At 38.0% G+C, this 15,972-nt stretch overlaps 1 long non-coding RNA gene across 2 annotated transcripts in view; it reads right to left on the bottom strand.

Annotated features, from left to right (window-relative positions):
* Positions 1–15,442, bottom strand: part of LOC102481431 (uncharacterized) — a 45,531-nt gene extending 30,089 nt beyond the window's left edge. The window contains exons 1-4 of one of the 2 annotated variants that reach the window (XR_003548005.1): positions 15,287–15,442; positions 7,721–7,848; positions 4,588–4,712; positions 2,899–3,032 (exon numbers count right to left, since the gene is read on the bottom strand). This is a non-coding gene — a long non-coding RNA (uncharacterized LOC102481431). The remainder of the gene's footprint in view (positions 1–2,898; positions 3,033–4,587; positions 4,713–7,720; positions 7,849–15,286) is intronic. The other variant, XR_337481.3, reaches the window with a different exon arrangement.
* Positions 15,443–15,972: the final 530 nt, after the last annotated feature.

The following is a 15,972-nucleotide window of genomic DNA, read 5'->3' as shown; positions in this document are numbered from 1 at the left end:
AGCAGGAATTCCACTCTGCCATCTGTAGGTTTTACATACTTCAGTGTAACTCTGAATTTTTAACAGAAATTCCAGCTCTCAAGGACATTATGTGAATTTCTAACATGATGATAGGACACTTGCTGGGAAGGTAAAATAATGAACAAGGAAGATTTTTTTTCATCTATCCAGGAGATTCATCTGTGACAGATATAATAGTGATAATAATTTAATCATAATTATGCTATTATGCCATATTATTATGACAGTTAAGGTTATAATTTAATGTCACGCCCTTTTAATTTGATAAAATTATTAATACAATAGAAATCTTTTACTAGTAAAGGTTTATATCTAGACAAGATTTTCCTTTCTCTCCATGGTATGAAAATTATATGCTCACATAAAAAATAACCTCATGGCCTGGCTGACAAACCAGTATTAAATTTAGATTCCAAAGAGATATAAAGTCTCAGAGGTCTTGGGTAATTCCCTTAAATTTTTGCCCGTGTATGTTTCTCTCACTCACTCTCGCTCTTGTTCTCTCTCTCTCTAACTAAATCTATCTCCTTTTTCTGTCTGAAACCCTTGTTCACTACTTCACTGGGGGTGCTTATTTTTAAAATCTCTCTCACCATGGATATCCTCTACATTTACTCTTCTATTAGTAGCTATGTGACATTGCAGGAATGATTTAATCACTCTAACCTTGACATCCTCATCTGCAAATAACCATAATAACACATAGTTGAAGATTACTATAAGGATTATAGGAAAGATAATACATTAGAAACAATCACTGCTTTCTGTAAATACTATAGAAGCGTAAGCCTTCTGCATATACGCTTGACATCATCCGTGTTCCCTTCATGCCCAGACTGGAGCTGAAGTGAAAGTGTCTATGGGCACAGGACACAGGTCTGGACAGAAAGTGAAAAAGAATGAAAAAGAAGCTATTGTGATAATGTTGGCAGCTTGCCAAGTCTCTACTATTTTGATGTGATTTCCCCTGAGTCTGGCTAGAAAGATTGCTGGTGCCTTAGCTGTTCTAAATCCCATGGCAACCCCTCCTGAGCAGTCTCCCTCTTCATTAGAGAACTGAGCCCCAGGTTTATAGACAACTCTGCGGGTCAACCCAAGCTCTCCAAAGTAAGTGAAAATACTAACTCAGCTTCTTGTTTGATAGAATCAGTCACCAAGACCAGTGTTCTCAAAATTTAACATACCTATTAATCACCCAGAGATCTGGTTAAAATGGAAATTCTTAACTTGGCAGGACATAGGTGAGAATGAAATTCTGTATTTCTTTTTCTGTGTGTTTGTTTGCTATAGGGTGTGTGTGCTCACCAGAGAAAGACAGGGGGTGGGGCAGAAGGAAAGTGAGAAATGACTCCCCAGCAGGGAGAGCCATCCCCAAATCCCTTCTCTGTTCTGCACTCAGGATTTTGGGGATATACACACATGTGCTGGGTGTGATTTTCAAGTCGCTGAGTCTGGACAAAAATCACAATGTTGGCCACATAGAATATAGCCACTTCAACCTTCATGTCACCTGGTGGGCTGAAATTCTGCATATACATACATTTTTTTTAGAGAGAGATTTTTTGCTATAGGGCACATGCGCTTGCCAGAAAGAGAGAGACAGAGAGACAGAAATTGAGAAACCACCCGCACGGGGAATGGCCACACTGCAATCCCTTCTCCTTTTGGGCACCCAGTGTGAGTTTAAGCCGGGAACCTAACCACCTTTGATTACATGGGAGTCTAGCGATGTAACCATTACTCCATCCGCTGGTCCCTGGGTGCTGCATTTTAACAAGCTCTCAAGTGAACCTGATGCTGCTGGTTATTGGACCTCACTTTGAATAAAGAGGATCAGGCCTAACATTGATACTTCTAGACATAACCTCCCTGATGCTGATCTGCGACGTGCATCTCCACCTCTTTTGCAACTCTCCTAGATTCTCACGTTTATACTATCCCACTTATGTACAGTATTAAAAAACGAACAAACAAAAAACTCAACCCGGAGTGAACCAGACTTACATAGAACACAAAAATACTAACCAGAGTATTTCTGTGATTCTACAATTTTTCTAATTCTTAGAAAGAATGGCATGAGTGAACATGTACGGCCTGTGTAATTATACAGAACAGAGTATGAATTTTAACTATAGCTCTCAATCACCAAGCAACTTTTGGACAAGTTACTCAATCTCTTGTCAGTCTCTCATCCATAGAATGGGTATGATAATTCAGTAATAACTACTTTTTTGTCAAGTTTTTGTGATGTCTAAGTACAATAACATAAAGTGGACCCTAGCAATCCATAAATCCTTGATAAAATTTGGGAACTACTGATTAGATGCACTTAGCTCAATAGAATTACTCAACATTACATAAATTACTTTTAAGTCAGAATTTGTAACACTAAATATGTCAAAGTTTAAGTAAATGCTTTTAAAAAAATCAAGGCATTATTAACTATTATATGCTTGGCAAATAGACTCTATTTTTAAATTTTTGAATTTCATTTGAGATAAATTATTTTGTATTATAAAGTGGCTGTGTGGCAGATTTTTTAATCAGCTTTCTCCGCCTTTGAAATACATTTGTTAATTGGAAACAAAATAAGTGGCTTAAAATTTCTGTGGATGCAGCAACTCTAGTTAATATTTTCTAAATGGTACTTGAAAATAAATATGTATCAAAAAGTACTTTATAAGCAGCTAAATATGAGGAAAAACACCCCCCGCAAAAAAAAAAAAAATCACTAGTGCATCAAGATATATTGATGCATTGATAGAATGGTCTCTCATAATCTGCTGCTAATCAGTTTTAAGAACTGGGTGACAGCAACGTATTTTTAAACAGTTCTTGGACACCTGACATGAATTTGGATTATGTGAACTGACTCACCATTTAAATTTGACTATGTAGAATGGGTGCTATTGATTCGCACAGCCCTTGACCTCAGGGGTAAATAACACTTGCCATTGCTGGAGAAGTCAGCTTCTAGTAAGGAATTCTGTGTTGTCTTTCAGCATCTCCGCCTTTTGACAATGACAAAACGGAAAGATCAAGACTGCCAATGACTTAATGGAGGAAACATAGCTCAGTTTACCCAAATCCTTCCTGCTAGGAGAAGAATGACAACCTCCCACCCTTAAGAAAAATCAAGCCAAGCATTGGGGATATGTTTTTTCCACCCCTGTGTGGTTCGATTCAAATTTTGAAGTGAGCAATTCTGTTTTCTTTCACTATTGTCTTTATAATGAAAACACTGTCTGAATTGTCTGCAACATCTTGGATTCAGGATATGAAGACATACTGCCTGTATGTGATTCAGGCTGTGTACGGACGTGTCTGATCCAGAAGTGGAAAATTACTCAACCCATTTGGCACTGCTAGCGGTGCTTTCTCTTTTCACGTTCACACGTGGGAAAATGGAGCACTGTGATGAGGAGAGAGTTTTCTCACACAGTCTTTCCCCAGTCAGAGATATCAGATTTCATAGTTCAGAGCAGAGCTTTCAGTCTAATATTTAATTTTATTTCCTCCAAGTAACATCAGTTTCTTGTTCTCTTCTCTCCTATTAGTTTTTTTCAAACTTCTCCCTCTATCTCTAGATGTCTCTCTCTCACTCTCTCCCCAGTCATGTGTCACCTAATGAGAGGGCTACATCCTGACTAATGCATCATTAGGCAGTTCCACCACCGTGTGAACATCACAGAGCATTCTTACACAGCCAGACAGCTCAGCCTAACACCCATCTAGGGTATAGGGTGTAGCTTATTGTAATACTATGGGAACATCATCACATATGTGGTCTGCTGTTAACTGAAATGTCATTACATATTTGACTGTGTATATTTTGTAGCTATAGATGTAGATACCAATATATCAATAATAGATAAACCTAGATGCACACATATTTTTATCTTTGCTCTCAGCCCCTTTCTTCCCAACTCCCAACTCTATAAATGGATAAAAACAAAGAAGAATATTATATCTATAAGGATTAGTCAATAGGAATTTCCTCTTCAAAAAGGACTATTAAACTAGATTATTTTCTCCTTTTATCTTTTAAATTTTTAATTTTGCTGTAGGGCAGGTGCATTTGTCAGAGAGAGAGAGAGAAAGTGAGAAGTCTTTGCCTAGGGAGGATGGCCACGCTGCAAGTTGTACTCTTCTAATCTCCTTTTGAGATTTGGGGCATGCATTCACATGCACCTGATGTGGTTTTAAGTTGCAGGGTCAGGGACTCAATCACGCTGTCGGCCATGTGGGATCTAGCCTTCTTAACCATTAAAACAGTAGCCAGCCTCATTATTTTCTTTTTAATGATATCCTTCCTTATTTTTTTTTTTGGTTCATAGCATATAATAGAAAACAACATCTTCAAAAAGTTTTCATAACCTTCGATATGCACACACACACACACACACAGACGCGCACACACACACACACACACACACATACCTACACCACACCTACACACAGAAGAATGTGCTTTAAATGTGGTCAACTCTTGATTAGTTCCCAAAAGGGAAATCAGAAACTATGCACTACTCATTGAAATCCATAGACAAATTTTAAACATCTTACCTGATTCAGTGGTTCAACTTTCTCTTTTCTCAAATTTTCATCAGAATTGCTCAGAAGTAGCAGAAAAATTTATCTACAGCCTGAAAGTTTTGATTACTTTTTGTCCATCTGCAAACACTAAAATGCTGAAAACAAAAGATTAGAAGGAAATGCTTAGATATTATAGCCATAACATATTTAAACCCTAATTAAAAATGTGATGTTTTATAGCTATGAATCAAATCAAAACACAGCAATGTGATTTTATACATAAACACAAATATACACAATTATATATATATTTACAAATAAACTATACTACTGATAGTATTTTTTATTATCTATCAATTTATTTAATCCATGCAATTTGGGAATGGCACTTCATACCTACAAAATCCTATATGTCCTTTAAGATGGCTCAAATGAAATAGCTTTCTTCTGTGAAGTCTCTCAAGACTTCAGGTGTAAAATTAAATAAATAAATAAAAGCACATTTCTTGGCATTATAATCTGTGTATATAATGGGTTTCTGTCTCCTTTCACAATGTCAGGTCTTTAAAAATAGAAATATACACACACTAATGTATGCATTTCTAATTTTTATTTTTTTTGATCATTTTAAGAATTCCAAGTGCCAAAAAACTAATGAAGAACCTGTTAGAAATAATTAATCAAATTCAAAGACCAGCAGATGGTTATGTTAGTGGACTCCCACATAGTCGACAGTGGTTTGAGTCCTGTACCCGGCAGCTTAGGATTCACACCAGGCACATATGCATGAGTGCCCAGTATCCTGAGAGGAGAATGGGAAGAGAAGGGATTATTGTGAGGCCATCCCCCTTGGTGTGTGTGTGTGGGGGGGGGAGTGACCAAGAGCTTTTGGTCTGTCTCATGAGCCCTATAGCAAAAAATCTCTCTAAAAAAATTAATCAAATTTCTAATATTTTACAAGTATGTTCACAAATCCTGTTATGTCCAATGGTTAGGACCTAAAACAAATGATGTCACTGAATTAGAGAGAGGAGAGAGAGACAGATTTGTATGGTAACAGTATCTGCTCAAGCACTTGTATAAATACTCAGTATCTGCTTAAGTAAACTGAGGCAAATGTATATTTAAAGGGTCAGAAAAAAAGTGAGTGGGCTTGTTGAACCACACTGTACATACGAGAAAGAAACATGAATGATGTAGAAGCACAATGTAAGCTGTACTTATTTTATTACACGTGTTATTTACCTAAGATTAGTGATAAACCATGATTACTCTTTTCCTGGGAAATCACTATGGGACATAGTTCAATATCACAACAGGGACATTGCTGCTCTCAGTGGGCATGATTTTAGGTTAAGTAATTGCTTCCAGTGACCTTCCTGCTTTCGCAAGTGTTCCATAGTGAATTTTCAAAATATCATATTATCTACAGCTAAAAATCTCATTATTTCCATTTATAAACAAGAATTGTCTGTTATGTGTACCAGTCATTCATAAAATTCACAACTGTAAGTCATTTACATTCTCAACTACAAAGAATAACTGCTGATCATTTATTTATGTTTTTATATATTTTTGCTAATGCTAAGCTGTAAGAATAGAAATGCAATACCTTAGCTTTAATTTCAAAAAAAGCAGGCGGCAATTTCAGATAGTTAGTCTTTCTTATGGATTCGTGTCTTTTGCTACATCGAAAAGACTAGAGAAGCTGTTACAATGATAATGGAAGAACCTTATACATTTTCATTGACATCGACTTGCCATTGACATCACGGAATTGACAAGGTAATGGTTTTCACACATACTTCCATTGACACCATAACATCAGAAGTGTCAGACACAATGGAAGTGTCTTTTACAAGATCTATTGGTATTATAAAGAGGAAGAAAAGTAAATTCAGAGGACTCTGATAATATAATATTATGTCTCTTAACGTTCCTATTGTCCATAAATTCATCTGCCTTATAATGAATTCCTATTGCAGAGTTCACCTTTCACACATAGATTTGGGGAAGGGAAAAGGTGAGGAAACTGAAGGTGATGACTGTTCAGGCTATTGTGATCAATGTAAAAATAAACATTATCTGGAGTTCACATTTATAAAGTACAATGCAGAATTGTTCAAAACTGGGAACAGACTGCAGTAATGAGAAAATAGTCAAGGAACTCACACCAATTTGGTATTTTAGGTTAATTGCTTTATTATTAATACAGAGAGGTTGCACATTAGTTCTGTATAATTAGACAGAAATTATGCAGTGTTTGGTAATTGTAGCAGAATTCTGTAGTTTGCTATAACTTTGTGGTGAACCAATATAAAAAAAATAAAGAATCACAATCTTTAAAAAGAAACACATAGTTGGCATCAGATACACTCGAGCAAAAGCTGATATATGACAGATTTTCATTATTTCTGTGAGGTAAGTTAACTCAATCATATCTGCATGACAGAGTATTAATAACATAGTAGGTGATATTTTTAGTGTGATGGGAAGTACTTCCAGCGGCCAGAGATTTAACATGTTTTTCTCCCTTTTTTTAAATAAACACTTTATTTCTGGATTACTTGATTCAGTTTATATGTTTAAATTAAAACTCTTTAACAAAATAGCTGGGACGGAATCTTTTCTGAAGTTAAAATCATGCTTATCTAAAGAATCATTTTTAATCTCTGTAAATATTAGAGTACTCTGTTGTTAAGTACTTTTCAAGCATCAGAGACAGGAATGACCAAGAGAGACATAGCCTCTGTCCTGTGACATCACATTTCTCAGAGGAAGTAAGCGGCTGAACAGGTAATATACTAATTGTTATTTAATTACAGGATAGTTGGCTGAGCTCTTGGAGAAATCAGGAGGCCGACAGATCCTATAGAAAGGCAAATATGAACGAGTGCTGGAGACAGGTAAGGCTTCTCAGAGAAAATGGCATTTGTCCTGAAAGCTAAAACTGAGTAGGTTTGCTGGCACAAAGAGGAGAGGAAGGAAGTATTCAGAGTAAAAGGGACAATTCATTTGAAAGACTTGAGGCACAAAGTATGAATATGGAAGATCAGGCTGGCACACTGTGTTCCTTTAAAAATGCATTTGTTTTAATTTTGCATATTTGAGTGAAATACACACAAGTGAAGAAATCTAGAAAGAAAGACTATCATCCATTCACCTGACAAACAGCCACTGTCGCCAGCTTGGTGTATCTGTCCAACTTGCTTAGGAAGCCTCCGTCATGCTGTCATCCAGCCAGTTTTGACAGTTTTCTCTCTCTCCTCCTGATTGATCTCAGTTCTGGAACTTTCCATGAGAAAGGTGGTAAGTTATTCTTTCAAAAGATGAATGTGCCAGGTGGGAATTACACCAATGAACAAGACGCGCACAGCCCTGCCCTCACAAAGCTCATCATCAATGAGGTACTCTGACAAACAGATATTGTAAGGTATTTCTAAAATATAGGACCAGCAGATGGTGTAATGGTTATATTGCTGGACTCCCACATAGTTGACCACGGTGTGAGTTTCAGACCTGACGGCGTAAAACATGTTGGGCAAGAGTACGTGTATGCCCAAAATCCCAAGAGGAGAACTGAGGAGAAGGAATTGTGGCGCGGCCATCTGACTTATCACTTTCTGTCTCTCTGCCTCTCTCTGGTGAGTGTACATGCCCTATAGCAAAAATCTCCTCAAATTTATATATTCTAAAATATAAACTAACATCTTAGATAAACCAAAGATGACAGAATAAAATAATTATGAATCTACCGTGTGCAGACATTGCACTAAGACTGAGGTATATGAAGAAACAGAATCTATGGGCTTCTGATTTCAAAACTACAATTACTGCAGTTCACCTGATGCTTACTGCGTACGTACTGTGTGAAGGTGTGGTTCTACCACTCTTCCCCTCACTTGGCTTCACCACTGCAGCATCTCTGCTCCTCCTTGGACATGCTAGGTCCATTCCCATTTCAGGGATTTGCACTTGTCATTTCCTCTGCAAATGTCCTTCCAAATCATTTCTAAAATCACTCCCTCGCTTCCCTCATTTCTTTCGTCCATGTCAACCCATTAGTGAGCTATTCTTTGATCATCTGATCTAAAATTACACCCTATTCAGGACCACATGGCGGCACAGTGGTAATGCAACAGGACTCAGGTGGCAGAGGGTCTGTGCTTGCAGCCCAAGATCTCTCTGAGGGGGCTAGCTGAGATTGTGTTGGATCAGGGTATGAAGATCCTACTGGGGGTGCCTGTCTTTCTGTCTTTCATTCCCTTGAAATAAATAAAAACTTTAAAACACAATAAGGAATAAAAAGTAAAATTGCATATTAAACCCTATATTCTTTTTTTTTTTTTGGTGGGGGGAGAGATTATCGCTATAGGGCGCGTGCACTCACCAGACAGAGACATAGAGACAGAAAGCGAGAAATCACCCCCCAGGGGGGATGGCCACGCCGCAATCCCTTCTCCTCCATTCTCCTCTTGGGATCTTGGGCACGCACGCACACGCGCCCGGCGTGAGTTCTAAGCCACCGGGTCTGGGACGCGAACCGTGGTCGACCACGGGGGAGTCCAGCCACATAGCCATTACGCTAACTGCTGGTTCCCAAAACCCTATATTCTTACCCCGCCTCCAGATTTCAGTTTTCTACATAGGATAGGTTTCTTTACCATCTAATACACTGTGTGTTTGACATATTGACTTACATTTATTTCTCATCTTTCTTATCATTTGTAAACTCTTAAGAGTTCAGGGATATACCCTGTGATGATGAGGTCATTAGCATTATTTTTATATACGCAGATTATAGGGAACTAGTAATTAACTTGGCAGCTCAATCACTTGCTAGAGTTGATAATCCTTTTCTACATTATTAACCAAGATCAATTTAGAGAAATTAGGCTAAATCTAACCAACCATTGGAGAAAATCAAAATGTGTTAAATATGGAGAATAATACATTTTCCTTTTACAAATACTTTTTAATTTCTTTCATTTTACGAAAGCAATCCATGTTCATCATATACACAAAACAGAAAAACAAAGAAAAATAAGAAAAAAATACAAATCATATTCCCAAAAGTCATCTATAAGCAGTGTGTGTGTGTGTGTGTGTGTGTGTGTGTGTATGTGTGTGTGTGTGTGTGTGTTTTGGGGGTTTTCTTGTTTTTAAGAAAGGTCTTGCTATACTACAATCCTCCTGCCTCAGTCTCCCAGTTAGCTGGGATTACTGGCATGTACCATCATGCCCATTTCTTGCTCTGTGGCTCTTGCTTGGGTGCCCGGCCAGTCTCAAACTTGAGATCATTCTTCTTCAGCATCCTGTGCCTCTGTGATTACAGGCACAAGTCATTGCACCTCACCTTGAGGTTAGACCAGGAAATGAACTATCATTCAGCCTGTGGAGCACAGTGTCGGCAATGCACACTCCCATGGCTGGGCCTAGCATTATGATTATTTTAATAATTTTCATGCCAAAAATAAGATCATGGTATTTGTGTTACTCTGTAATCTGCTCAATTTCTTGCATGCATTATATGCCCAGACTTCTAGGTGGCCTCTGACATTCACAAAGGTATATTTGACATGCCTTGAAGGATGCCTACAAATGAACCCCCTCAGTGCCCACCTACTAATGAGAAGCCTGCATTAATTACAAGGAATTAACACTCCTTAGTGAAAAACTACCTAATGAAAGACAGAGCCATTTGACACAGCCTTATCCATTTCTATTCCCCATGCACACCCTACAGAGTCTAAATATAAAGTGCACATGGGTTCTTAAGGAGGGTTCAGTCTCACCAAGTCAGCAATCAGTTTCTCTTATCAGTGATCAGGTCAATAACACCTTCTTTTAGCTCTCCTTTCTTCATTGTTTCACTCCCCTGTCTCCCACTGGTAGGTCCTGAGATTACATACCCCAATAAAACAATAACACAATAAGCCATCTGTTGTCGGATTTTCATCCAGAGAAATCCAGGTTAAGGCACCTCATTTTTTCTTTAAAACGTGTATTAAACTTCTTTTTCTATCACTGTCAATTCTTCATGCATAATGTAAATTTAATAGGATCATAGACCATGTGTTTCTTCCTTATCACTTTACAGTCATTCTTAGAGTAGCGTCTTGATACATTTTTAATGAATGTAAGAGTATAACATTGCTGTGAAGTAATGGTATGAGTCTACATTTGTGCTAGATTTTACCTCAGAATCTTTATTCAGACCACAGTTGGACATTCAAGCTGTTCCCACTTTTACCTATTTTAATCTGCCATGGTTATGCAGCAAAATCTTGGCTCAGACAAATGATTATTTCCATATTCTGAAAAGTGATTTCTCTGGGTCAAAGGGCACGCACAATTTTAGGGATGTTTTACATGCGTTGCTATCCAATTTGAGCAAAAATGATGGCATTTTATTCATTTTAATCTGTCAGCAATTCTTCCGATGAACCAGGATATTTTCACAACATTGGCAGAGGAAAAGGCATAACCCATGTTTACCTGCTTTATCAGTTTAAAAACCATGTGCTTTCATGGGGTGGCAATGGAGGGCTGATGAGTAGGATCAAGCCAGCAAGTTTGGGGAAAAAAAAATAAGACCTTAAAAATTCTTGCTGAAAAATAATTTTCTTTTTCTTTTTTTTCTTTCTTTATGAGAAGATCTCTCTACCCACTACCCCTCCTAATAGTAATTTACTTTTCATGTCACAGAACTCCGCACCAAACAAATTACACACCTTATCCACGGTTATAAGCTCAAAATGCTCAGACTGGTGTTTCTCACTATAAACCATGGGCAAAGTGATTCCAGGGTGTTTTTTCTGATAGTAAAAGAAATCCTGGAAACTCTTTACAATTATTCCTGCAAGGATCAATGTGGCATACAGCAGTAGTCCAGAGATCAGTATGAGACATATTTGTAGCTGAATCCATGCTGACAGAGAAATACTTTCCATTCATCGAATACTTGAAGTACCTCATTTCCTATGAACTGGATTATCTCTTCATAAGTTGTGGGCAACAGCTAAGATGGGTTTAGCCCCAGCCTTTGTTACAGAATATGGCAAGCTGATCTGTGAGTAATGAAGACAACGGAGTAATCGGTTTCAGAAGCCAAAAAAAAATGTTTATCGTTTGGGAAACTAATCAGTCCGTTCTCTGCATGAAATAAAACGCTACACTTCAGAAACCTGTTTGCTGAGATGAGTTTTAATGCCCCATACCAGGCTCGGTATTACAACTTTATGGTGGAATTTGGAGGATTGCTTTTACTTAGTATTGAGTTAATTATCTGACAAATAAATTCAAACTGATAGATCCCAGAAAGTCAGCTAACAGGTTTGATCAAACTGGTCTGTATCAATGCAGTAATGATGAGTATCAGTGTAGTTCAACACACCAGGCCTTTCTTTCTCTTAGAATCTTTTTTGGCTCTCAAAAAGTTCTTTGTGATGTATAATAAACTCCTCTAAATAATGTATTCTCATAATTTCTTTAAAAGTTTGAATTAATGCCTCTCTTAATAGGGGCAGCAGAACCATATCACTGAAATCATCAGGTAGGAAAAACGAAATCACAATATCCAACAGAAGAGCCAATGGATACATCAGGCTGCCTGACGTAGGCGTAAACCCCAGATCCACCCAGTCCAGAATTCGGGAGATTGAAAGAAAACCTTCAAAACGTGTCACCAAGGTGTTCCTGCTTTAATAAAAACTGTTTAAATGTCTTCTGGCATTTTTAAAAAGCTACATATTAAAAGGAAGAACGTGTATAACCAAGACGAAGGATAAATTCTGAGCCCTCTCAAATATAAGTGTGTTCAATTTGATTATTTTTAGTCCTGTGTCTATGGAGAACAGAAACGTGTGCTCATCCCCCGCCTATAAATTTCTGCATACCTATTGACATGAAATGTAGATGTCCTTGGCCAGACAAAAAGACAAGAAGAAAACTGCCTACCTGCCTGCACAAGCCATGAAGCACGCACTACGAACCAACTCAAAGGCCTCTCTCTAATCAAAACAATTCTCCAAGGCTGAGTGAGGATAGAAAAAAAGACCATAAATAACAGAAATACAAAAAACAAACTAGCTCATTTTTGATATACATCTGTTGAAATATAATCTCTTAAAAATAAACAAACAAAACCATCAAGTTTTAATAAAATGTTTTCAATGACATTTATTTAAAAAAAAAAAAAAAGAAAGGCCCAATTATAGGATAAATATTGCCAAGGGAACAAAAACTATGCCATTCCAGAAATATGTTCCTTTCTTCATTTTAGCACATGCATATGGCTTTACCATTCATATATTAACCTATGACAGCGTCTATTTTTTAAAAGCAATTCTGTCTTTTCTTATGCCTGCAAACATCTGGAACAAGCCAGTGTCCAATAAGTGATCATTGGTTGGATTTTAAGCCTATGATCTTTTTAACACACTTTTAAGGTTAAGTACCTACACTCATTGGAACTTAAATTTAATCTGAAAATACAAGCAAAGTCTCCTGTGAAATCTGAACTTGGTTTTATAAATGCCAGTGTCCTATAAGACTAAGTTTCTAAAAGGGGTACCACTTTAAATATTCTTCTTCTCTTTGTTAGACTGGTTCCCTCTACATAGTGTTTTGGTACCATAAAAGAGATCACTGTCATAATTTCAAAAGCTACCTTGTGTCCAGAACCATAAATAATCTTCATTTCCTAAATCAATACATCCCTTATGCACATTTTCTTGAAAGTGTCAGTTGTATATATTTAGATTTGACAAATACTTATTCGAGCTCTTTCTGTGTCCTTTGACTACTGGAGCTTGTTCTGACAACATGGTGAGAGGTATAAAGACACTCAGGGCTGCACGAGATCAGGATGTCAGTGGCTCCAGTGAGGGAGCTTTTCAGCCAAACCCCACGACAACTGCACAGTTTCTGCCAGACGCAAAGTGGACTTGCATTCAGTCGACATTTCAGCACTTCTTTGGAACACAACCGCATTTTAGAATTACAAGGTTTTCTTAATTGAAAGTAGATTTTAAAATTACAGTAGTTGTTAAATACTAGGAGCTAAATTTTCACTTGTATGCTTAAAGCTGTTATTTGGAGCCGAATCGGGCAGACCGTTTAACAAGCAACAGGAAATGTTGAAAATCACCAAGATCATTATCCAGTAAAATTAAAATCCCCAAACTAGAGGGCTAAGCATTACATGGAAATTTGCAAGTGAAACCAGCACCATCAGGAAACATCTGACAAGGTAAAACTACTGGGTTGTCAGAAAAGCTACGATGCATTTTTGCACAGAAAATATAGAAAAAAAAATGTCATGACTTTTTTAACAACCCAATATTAGCCATTATATTGAGCCATTCAAGGAGGAGGAGATCAAGCCAGGCCTTCCCCAGCCTGATATTCTGCATTTTGGACTTTGTTAGACAGTGTAAGAGACCTGTCATTTCTAGTAAAACTGTGTTAGTAACTCTGTAGTGAGTGCTCACATACATGTGTGTAAAAAATCCTATTCCCCAGTTCTCTTTCCTAGGCCTGTGGTTAGGGTGGGAATAGATACAAGGAGTGAAATCAACAGTGAACAAGTAGCACACACAAAGTCATGAAAGTGAAATAATGACCTCCTAAAGATGTCCACATCCTAATCCCTGAAACCTTTTCACCATGTTACCTTACATGGTAAAAAGGAGTGTGCAGATATAATGAAGGATCTTGAGGGGGCAGGGGGAGGGGTTGTTTTAGATGATCTGGGTCAGCCCAATTGAGAGGTCTCTAAAAAGTAAGGCAGGAGTCAGAGAAGAACATGTGGCAAAGGAATCAGAAAGCAGAGGACACTACAGTATTAGTTTTGAAAAGGAGGAGGAGTAGGAGTGACAAGCCAAGGAATGTCTGTGGCATCTGGAATCTGGAAAAGGCAAAGAATTGATTCTTCTCTAGCATCTCCAGAAGGAATCAGGCCTGTCAACACCTTGTTTTCCTCTTCAGTGAGACATCTGACCTGTAGAATTTAAGGAACGTGTATGGGAACTTTTTACAATTGCAATAGAAAGTTAATACAGAAGCGTTATGAGCATTTAAAGAAAGGAAGGTTGTATTACATCAAGAAACACCTACACGGCGCCCACTTGCTGTGCACGTAGTGACCAAGATGGTCTCAACATTCTCCTCAGCTTAAGTGGACTCTGGCAGGTTTCTCTCTAACCATAGAACCCTGACTTCTTTTTCTTAGGTCATTTACTTAGAGAAATAGGAATCATAAATTCTTTCTCTGCCTTTTGAGTTGTAAATCTTCTTGCTTCCTGCCAGTTTTACAACCCAACAATATCTTTCTCAAGGTCTAGGAAACATCACTTTGAAATGTAATCATCAAAGGAGATAGCACCTCCATCTCCCAAGTCTCTATGGGAGGATGGGAGCCTAACCTCCATGAGCATCACTTAGCAAACACATTTGCCTTCATCAGATTGATCAACTCCCCCTCCCTCGTTGCATCCAGTAGTACTTTTCAGCTCCACCCAGTGCTTAAAACTCCTCTTGCCCAAAGCCCCAGGAGGAGAATGGAGGAAAAGGGATTGAAATGGAGGAAAAGAGATTGAGGCATGGCAACCACTCCTCCTCCAGTAGAGTGGTGATTTCTCATTTTCCTCTCACTCTTTCTCTCTCTCTCTGGAGCACAGGTGCCCTGTGGCAAAAAATCCTAACACAGACAGAAACTCTTCCCCACCTTCTGTTTCAGTAGAGTTGATGCAATCTCTATTTCCTACAGCAATAGTCTTGACTCATATTATAATCGTATCGAAGAATGCCTTCCTTGCTCGATTACTCCATCTCTTGTGAATTTTCTTTGGTAGTTCAAGACCACGGGCACTCACATCAGACAAAGATCTGAAAGTCAACACAAGACAAGTTACTGAGTTTCTCATAGTTTCTATTTGCTTACTTGTAAAATAGAGATGGTGATAACTACATTACCTTGTTCTTAATTAAGTGAGAAAATGTCAGGATTCGCTCACTATGTGCCTGTTTCTGGTCTTGTTTAGCATCCAGTTTAATTTCCCAACTACAGGTCTAACCATCAAAGCACCACCATCTCTGCCTTCTACACACATACACTAATGAAAAACTCTTTTGATTCATTTTTGTTGTGCTCAGAAAAATACCTCAACTCTTGAACCTGAATGAGAGGACCACTTAGGCTCTGAGTCCTGTGAATCTCTTGAGTGCTACACTGCACTCTGCATTCCAAAAACATGCAGCTGTTTCTAAATCCCAGACTCAGAGGTTTGCTCTTGTCTCCAGATTTGTCCATGTATTTTCAGAATGTAGCTGAGGTGAGATGTCTGTAATAGTCGTCAGCAGGCAGAATTAGGTTCTACATTCATCAGAATTTGGGTGTTCCTCTGTCAATTA

Source organism: Tupaia chinensis, unplaced genomic scaffold (assembly GCF_000334495.1).
Source record: "Tupaia chinensis unplaced genomic scaffold, TupChi_1.0 Scaffold146687_1, whole genome shotgun sequence".
Classification (NCBI taxonomy): domain Eukaryota; kingdom Metazoa; phylum Chordata; class Mammalia; order Scandentia; family Tupaiidae; genus Tupaia; species Tupaia belangeri.
Note: the sequence above shows the minus strand (reverse complement) of the source record. Positions and strands in the feature narration are given on the sequence as shown.